We start from the raw sequence: 9,476 nt of genomic DNA on the forward strand, positions 1-9,476 counted from the left end.
TATCTTCTCTGGTTCTGAGTTTTCACTGTTTTCTTTGAAAACAAGGCTCCTGAAATTTCTGCCACTCATTTATACAGTTGCAAAGATTTTTCTACTTTAAATTTTTGCGTGCATCATTTTTTTTAAACTAATGACCATGTTCCTTCACTTTACTTTTTGTGCTGCATGTGATATTATACATATGCACATACTCATATGTACATACATATCCAATGTAATATGTATACACATATATAATATAAAAACACATACATGTATTTATGTATGTACATATGCATTTCTATGTATCTAAGTATAAACACATAAATAACAAAACAGAAATATATGAATAATATAAAATATATTCTCTATATCTAACATGGCATGGGTATGTAATACATAGATTTATAATAATATATAGGATATTATATATATAGTTTTAATTGTTCTGCAAGCATAATGACCCAAGCTCAGCCTTCAGAGCCCAAGTCAGGACCAGCCATGTTTGTAGGTGCTTGTACCCCAGCGCTAGTGACATATACTGGAGGGTCGCTGGAGCTGAACTGATAAGTTCCAGGCCAATCAGAGTTGTGTGTGTAAGAAGGCCAAAGGCATTCCTGGGGATGACACCTAAGGTTCTTCTCTGGTCTCTACACACAGAGGCATACATGAACACACACAGACACACAGGCACACAGACCCACAGACCCACACGCACACTCACACACAGCAAAAGGAAAACAGCACAGAGTGAGCCAGCCCAGAGCATTCCCTCTCTGCCCTTACTGTGGCTTTGCACCCCAGGTGGCTTTCTCCACAGGCACAGATAAGCCAGAGACACAGCATCTTTCGGGCAGGTAAGGAATTTCCCTGTCAAGCAGAGAGGTGGCTAGTGAATGGCAGGATCTGTCTGCTATAACCTGAAAACTTAAGAAGAAACACACGTCCTCACTCCAGGCAGAAGTCTTGGCTTGTGATTTCCTCCTCCTTCTTCCTTCTCTTCCTTTCTTCTCTTTACTCTTTGAAGAATGTCTCTGTTGTTACCTGCAGCGGGCTCTGAACACTCACTTGCTATTTTGTTGATTGCTCTGTCCTCAGAGACAGCGCATTTAAATCCCATCTGCTATAGCAACATCAGGACTGCTGGGAAGTTAGAGCCCCTCTAAATAGAACTCCCCAGGGCCAGCTCCAAGGGAGGGCCTGGAAAAAGCCACAGGGCGACTGAGAGGCAGACATAGAGGCACACACAATCACCAGAACAGAGGGACATCCTCGCCCTTTCTTTTTCTTACAAGAGAGAAAAAGGGAACGCAAATATGTTGGTATTTGATGAATTGTTTCTATTCAGGGGAGTGCTATCATTTCACCCCACCTCCCCACCCCTTTTTGAAAACATACCCACAGTCTCTGAATTCCCATTAATGCAAAGTTCAGATAAAGCCGATGAAAAGCATCTGCCATCTTGATAGTTGCCATGGCAGATGGCGCCAGCCTTTATGCTTTTATCAGTATTAGTATCAGAACACACTTTGTGTTCCAAGCCGAGATAAAAATCATTGAAGCCGTACCTGGAAGAGGCAGTACCGGCTGCAGGCCTTGCCACTCTGCGTCACGATAGAGCAGCTTGAAAAACAGTCACACACACATACACACACACACACACACACACACACACACACACACACACACAGAACATGTTTGTTCCTGTGGTGATGGTTGCAAACTTTGGAGATGGGAGTGAGGGGTAGTAAGAAAAAAAAAGCTGCTTTTCCTTTTACAATTGTTCCTTGTCACCTAGAGACAGGTGAGGAGTCACATCCTCAGTCCTCATGGAGCCCCATCCTGATGGGATATCCTACAAGGAGGACTCAATGTCCGTGCTAGAAATTAAGAAATGTACAAGGAGAGAGCTATGCATGGCTCAGGCTCAGGAAGCCTCTGCCCCTCACTATGACACAGCATTGAAATGACACTGCTTATTAAGTCCCTGCGGCCGTGCTGACTCCACAGAACATGAGTTCTGCCCTGTCCCACCACTCCTTGCCTCAATCGAGCCTTCTACACTATGGTCTGATAGCATCATCCGATTCAGGATGCCCCAAAGATAGAAGGTTAGGAAGTTAAGCACTTTCTTCTACTCTCTATTGAAAAACCTGCTTGCTTCCCTGCTTGGTGAAATTATTTTCAGTAGTAGTTGCTTGATCAAATAAGGGGTGTGTGATCCTAAGTTATTATACAAGTGTTAGTGACACAGTCAGGTGAACTGTTTGCCTGGTACACGGGGTGTGTGTGTGTGTGTGTGTGTATGTGTGTGTGTGTGTGTGTGTGTGTGTGTATGTGTGTATATATATATATATATATATATATATAATTAATAACAAAGGCTAGGAGCCATTAGAGTTGCTCTCTTGGTTTCAAGCAATGTCAATAATGCCTTAAAAGAGTTTTAAAAACAAACAAAACAAAACAAATTGGCTTTCTAACCTTTCCCTGTATATGAGAACTGGATTTGGAGCTGAGCCTCATATATTAACTCTGCTGTATGCTAACTAATTGTAATTTCAACTACCTTGAAGAATACCCTCGAAGATTAAGTGAAATAAAGTATGTAAAATACAGACACCAATGTTCCATAGCTACCAGGGACTATCAATGTTATCAAATTAATCAGACCCCCAATTTCTTAGCGTTGGAGTTGCCTTAAAGGGGATACTTCAAAAGTTGCCTTTCTGGTAGCACCTACCTGTGTGGGCACTAGACCACTGTTGACCAAGAAACTAAGCACTCAGCAACCTAGATTTCAGCACAGCTCCAAGGCGGGGCATAGACACTGCCAAGGAGCCTGCAACAGCTTGGTGAATGTTGGACAGCCTGATGCCCTTTTCAGGCTACACTGAGGAGTGAAGGGCAATAATTAACTAAGATCTAGTAATACAGTCCAGAATGATGTGGTTTACAAAGAGCTGCCAGGGACTGGGGAAGCCACTTACTGCTATGGCACTGAATCTTACCCCTTACTTCAGGATGTAGGACTTCACAGAAGATGGTGCCCTCTCGAGGTTTTGCTCTGTGACTCATGTAATTGACTTCATTTTTATACTGCAGTTGAGGTGTGAGTTATGTCAGTAACATGTACAGTTCCATATTGTGTAGTTTGATAAGCTGTATGTTGTGTAACTATTAAGCCAGTTTTACCTGTCTTAAAAGTTGCCCTGTTGTAGATAGCCCATGGCCACGCCTACTTTTTGGAAAGTCCTGACCTCTCTATCTCTGCAGCATTGACTTTTAAAGACTGTCATCTAGGCAGACTTTTGCAAATGCCTATTTTCATGTACTCCACGGTGTCCAAAGTTTGCTTATGTTGTGTGTATTTCTAATGATTTTATTCCTTGTTACTATGCAGAATTCTATTATATGGACATATCTGTTTATCCACTACTCTACTGAAGAACATTTGGGTCGCTTCCAGTTTGGGGTGATTATGAACTAGGCTGCTATAAACAGCTGTGAACATGATTTTGGATGAGAATAAAGTTTATTTCACTAGGGTAATACTCAGGACCGTGTCTGCCGGGCAGTATAACAAGCATATGTTTATCTTTCTAAGGAGTGACTGGACTCTTTCCCAAAGTGACCATCCTAGGTGATGGGAGTCCCTGGGGTTGGACAGGCTCACCAGAGCGTGGTGGTGTCCATTTCTCCTCCTTGATTTTGTCTTCTATGTAGGTGAGCAGTGACTCCTCAATGTGGTTCATGCTTCCTTTTGCTTTTCCAAATAACTATTGATGCTGACTATTGTGGTGCATCGATTTGCCATCCTTATATTTTCAATCAAATTCCTGTTTCATTATTATAGCCAGGTCCACACCCCCCCCCCATACACACACATACGCAAACTAGTTTGATGAAAATAACTGTCAGGAAAACAATTTCAATGGAGGAAAACTTTATTTTGGCTCACCGTTTCATACATTTTGGTCCACTGTGGCGGGAAAGGCATGATGGGAGTGTGGTGGTGGAAGTGTACAGTGGAAGGGCCTCACATCTGAGGAATCAGAAAATTGAGGCAGTCAACCAGAAGTACGGCTGTGTTAGCCCCATCTCCCAAAGCCTCCTTAGCGTCTGCAGATGACCCCACCAGCTGGGGAATAAGCAGTAACCGTGAGCCTGTGGGCAACATCTCAGATTCAAACCATAGCAGATGTTTTGCCTATGTTTTGAATTAGGGTTGTTGTTTTCTTATTATTGAATTTTGAGAATTTAAAAAAAAAATGTGAATGTAAGTTGTATCAGATCTTAAATTTGCAAGTACTTCCTTTACATCTGCAACTTGTCTTATTCACTTATAATTTGAATTAGAAACAATAATAAAAATGTATTTATCGTGTATGGTATTTTGTTTTGAAGTATGTGTTCAATGTGGAATGATTAAATCAAGCTAATTTAACATACGCGGCATCTCACATCTGTATTATCTTTGAAGTTAAAGGCATGAAGAATCTACTTCTTTAACAGTTTTCAGGAATATATTATCTTGGGGCTGGACAGATGTCTCAGTGGTTAGAAATGTTTACTTCATAACCACAGGAACTAGGTTTGGATCCCAGTACCTGTCTTGGACACCTGCAAATCTAGGCTGTGGTGGCAGAGACAGGAGTATCATTGGGGACTGCTGACTGCCATTAACCAAAAATGTCTAGCTCTGGCTTCATGGAGAGACTCAAGAATAAACAGAGAATGATAGGGAAAGACACTTGACTGTTCTTTGTCCTCAACATGCATACCAGGTTACATGCTTGCACATGTAGATGTATACACACACACACACACACACACACACACACACACACGAGGTGATAGGTAGGTAGGTAGATAGATAGATAGATAGATAGATAGATAGATAGATAGATAGATAGATAGAGAATTAGCAAAGCAGCTTCTAAAAATAAAAGAATTTAATATACTGTCAAATATTACTAGATCTTTTGAACTCATTTCCTATTTGACTGGTTTGTATTCCTTGATCAAACTCTCCCCAGCTTGCCTCTTCTCTGCCTCTTTTAACCTTCAATGTCTTCCAAATAGCAGGACCTCTTAATCTGATAAAGTTTAACTTATCAATATTTTTAAAAAGTCCATTTTTTCTTTTAGTTTTGTATTTCAAGTATGTTTGCCTTATGTAAGGTGGCAAACATTTACTCTTGTGTTTTCTTCTATAGTTTTGCCTTGCGTTTAGCTAAGATCTGAGTTAGTCTCCCCATTTAATCCAACCTAGAAAATGAAAGGTTCCTGCTACTTTGGAGGTTCGTTTTGAATTTTCGCCTCTAGGCTCATTGTTGTGGCATAACTTAATGACACTACACTTCAGTACATTACCCATGGTTTCACTTGGGTCTGTTTATGAACTCTCCAGTATGTCAATTGACTTGTGTATTTATTTTGACTTTAATATCATAGTGCCTTATTTACTGTAACTCTACTGTATACCTTAAAATCAGCGTGTGTCCTCCATCCCTATTCTTTTCAACAATGAAAAGTCCGTTATGTAAAGCATGGATACACTTCCTGTTTACACCACACTGAGCACACTCTTGCTTTAAATGAGACAGTAATGAATGAGGGCTAAGGGACAGACACTGACTCCCTTCTGAAGGGAAGAGACACTGCAGGGTTTATGCACCTGTATGACATTGCTGGGGAGGACCAGAGAAGTCTAGAGACTGGCAACCATTTGGCTCTCTAATTAACAGAATACCCTGCTAAGGATGTTAATATAGTTTACCTCTGTATATTTAACACACATTCTTTAAGTTTCCTTTGACTAACACAGTGACTGAAAGAAACCAAGGGGAGGAGTGAGTTTATTGACGTGTGGGAATTACAGGCCATCCCTGAGATGTCACAATGGAGGCTCCAGCTTCCATTACCAGCGAAGTTCACCCCAGAGTGAAGGGGGTTCTTCAATGCAAACTGATGTAGGCTCAAGAAATCCAGTTTTCTCATGAAAATAAAGATCCTGCCACAAAGAGTTCGAATTAATGTACATATTTATGGAGTGAGCTTTCATTGACAGGGCAGAGAGATGCTGCTTTCACTACAGAAGAAGCCAAAGCCTGGCGCCGCAAAATGGTCCTCTCTGCTAGAACTCTGCCACAGGTGCAGTCCCCACCTTACTGCTGATTCAATGAACTGCTCTTTAAAGGGTGTTGTCTTTATTTGTGTCCCCAGTTAGAAACATCTCAAAAGACTGTTCCATGCTTTTAAGTTTGCCCAAGATCATGTTTGTGTTTCATACAGAGCTGACTTTAAAAAAAAAGACAAAAAAGACAAAGTACAGCTTTTGCCAAGAGGTTTTGGAAAGCGTGGGACCTGCACTTTGTTCTGCTAGGATCCTTTTAGGACAACACAGCCTCTGGAGAGCTCAGCATGCCACTGGGAGGTGAGGGCGAAGAGAGTCCTAACAGGGCAGTGCCTTTTAGGTCACTGTGACACCTGGGTGAGCAGGTGAAGCTACCAAAACAAAGATCACTGATGGCCCAGAGAGTGATGGGGGGACAGAGCAGAGAGGCAGTGGGTTATTCTTTCCTTTAGCAACTGTTTCCCACCAGGTTTTATTTTTATTGTACTTTTAAGCAGTTTAAAGTATCTTCTTGACTCCACACTAACAGAATTTTTCTCTATAGAAATCAGTTTTTGTCTTCCTCTCATAGTCTCAGAGAATGAGACACAGACACGTGGAATACTTAAACTCCTATACACATTTTTACATCTCATGCATCCACCCATAACAGGGTAAATGCTGGATTGAGTGACTTCTGAGGAAAGCGTGCCTTCCTTAAAAGTGTGAGAGAAAGATACAAGATAGCATAGAAACAGATAAGCTCTTGCCTGCTAAGGACAGGCATTGCTACTTGGCTTGGCCCACTCTTTTTCTAAACAGTGTGTTCTTGGGGCCTGGGGAGAAGATTCCGTGGATAAAGTACTTGATACAAAGTACGAGGATCTGAGTTCAAATCCCTATAGAGCCAGACAGAGTAACAGAGTTCTAAAGACCCCAGATCTCCTGTTAGAGGCAGAAACAGGAGAACCCCTAAAAGCCTGCAGGCCAGCTGGCCTGGCACATTCTGTAACAAACAAGAGATGCTGTTTCCAACAAGGTGGAAGGCAGAGCTAGTACTGAAGGTTGTCGTGTGCACCGCACACATATGCTGTGGCACGTGTCCTTGTCCCCCCCCCCCCACCCCACACACACATTCCACACACAAAGACTGTGCTCCTGTTTGTTCTCCATGCTTGTTCACATTAGACTCTTAACTGCTCAGTGTTCCTTCTGTTATTGTTGTTTTGTTTTTCGAGACAGGGTTTCTCTGTGTAGCCCTGGCTGTCCTGAAACTCACTTTGTAGACCAGGCTGGCCTCGAACTCAGAAATCTGCCTGCCTCTGCCTCCCGAGTGCTGGGATTAAAGGCGTGCGCCACCATGCCCTGAGTTCTCTTTGGGAACACGTGAATCAGAACTGCTGCTTGGGTTGAGTAAACTGGAGGGAGCTCTCCCTGGAAGACCATCCTTACCACCCAGTCATGGGAAATGGGGCCTTAGACTATGTCAAGCCAAAATGCAGAGCGGTGATGGGCTCCGAAGTATAGGTTCAGACAAGTAAATAAGAGAAAGGGTGTGAGGAGACGCTAGGACAAAGGCCACTTCCAATCAATAGGCGCAACCTTGTTATCCACCAATGATTGTTGTCCTTGCCTGGTGGAACTAAGTTCTTTGAGAGATTACAGTATGATTCCGTTGCAGAGCATTCTGTACCCCCATTCTCTGTCTCCCCCTCCAACTCTCAGACAGAGCTGATTACACTCTCCACTGCTTTCGATAGCATCCTCTATGCATTTTTCATAGCACATTTGACACGTGAGAGATACTTTTTGAGCCAGCTGGGGGACGGCTCAGTGGGTAGAACACCTGCCGTGCAAGCCTGAGGAGCTGAGTTCAAGTGCCTGGCACCCTGAGTCCTGGCTCTTAAGGCATAGCGGCCCACTTGTGGGATTTAGGAGGGGTTTCCCTGAGCAAGCTGGCTTTGAGTAGCGGAAGATGTCATTTCTGGTTTCAGTGAGCAATTTTGTCTCAATATGTAAGGTGGGGGACAATCAAGGGAGACACCTGACGTAGTCCTTGATCTTCTTGCCTGTGTCCCTGCACACACAGATGTGAGCATTCACACAGACACACACACAGACACACAGACACACACACACAGACACAGACACACACACACACACACACACACACACACACACACACACACACACACAAAGGCGATTTGCAGAGAATGTCTGTTGATGGGCACTTTCTCCCCCAACAATTCCATAGAATACTGACTTTATATAAGCAGTAGCTCCTGACTTTGTGATTGATAACTGTTTTCTAATACAAGTATATATGCATTATATATATTATCTTTATATTAAATTTCACTCCTCATGGTTACCTCCATTAGCCTGACAGGAAACAACTGGAATTACAAGACAGCCTAATCCTTTTTGTCTTAAAAATATTGTTTTTTTCAAACTCATCTGGTTATAGGCGTTGCTGACACTACTGTGTAGATGGAGATTTGAGGATCATTGATAAACTTAACTTAGTCAGGGGTCTTTCTTATTTTCCATGTGTAACGTAAGTTGCTAGGATTTTTTTTCCCTTTCCTTTCTCTTCTTCCTCTCTTTGGTAGAAAAGAAAAGCAGCAAAAGAAAGAATAGACTGCCAAAGGAATTTATTTTAAAGCATTTTTTTTAAAGTTGAAAAAAAAAAAACGCCAACAAAGAAATAGTGTAAGCTCCAATTCACTCTTTTAAATAGAAGGTTGGTACAGCGTCGATGCTCCTTCCGGCTGGATTTTAAGAATGGAGGAGCAGGCTCCCGGGCGGTCCTGGACTCCTCTGCACTCTGCCCTTGAGCTATTATTAAGGGTGCTCGCCAGGGCTGCTGAGGAGGTGGCTCGGTGGAAACCGACACCCGCTCCACCTCCGCGCCCAGGCTGCTGTAATTTAGGATTGGAGCTGAGAAGGGGGGAAGAGAAGGAAATTATTTCTTACATTTAAGGGCTCAGTTTACCACCGAAATTGCTTTTCATTTAATTCAAGCAGCAACTGATAGCACGGAACACTTACGCAAAATTAAACAGAAATCTTTCACATTTAAGAGGCACTTACGTGTGCTTTGTTGTTGTTTACACCACCCCCTTCTCTCTGTCTCTTTTCTTTCTTCCTTCGTTCCCCCCCACCTCCTGCATTTTTTTTCCTCTCAGAATTCACCAGAGAAAAAACAGCAGAACTGGCTTCTGTGGCTGCGGTTTCCTTTGGCACGTGGGACTGTGGGAGCGGTGACAGCCCTGGACAGCTCCCTGCCTTCTGTCCTGCGTGTAACTAGCGTTCTCCCCGTGAATTATTAGCACACACCAGTACTGTCCTGTATAGACGTAACCACGCTCAACCTGTA

At 42.8% G+C, this 9,476-nt stretch overlaps 1 long non-coding RNA gene across 1 annotated transcript; it reads right to left on the minus strand.

The window, feature by feature from the left end:
- Positions 1-8,736: 8,736 nt before the first annotated feature.
- Positions 8,737-9,224, minus strand: Gm31143. Its single transcript, XR_385640.2, has 2 exons — positions 9,191-9,224; positions 8,737-9,037 (listed from the first exon to the last, which is right to left on the minus strand). It is a non-coding gene; the product is annotated as a predicted gene, 31143 (long non-coding RNA).
- Positions 9,225-9,476: the final 252 nt, after the last annotated feature.

The sequence above is a fragment of the Mus musculus genome, chromosome 17, assembly GCF_000001635.26.
Source record: "Mus musculus strain C57BL/6J chromosome 17, GRCm38.p6 C57BL/6J".
Classification (NCBI taxonomy): Eukaryota; Metazoa; Chordata; class Mammalia; order Rodentia; family Muridae; genus Mus; species Mus musculus.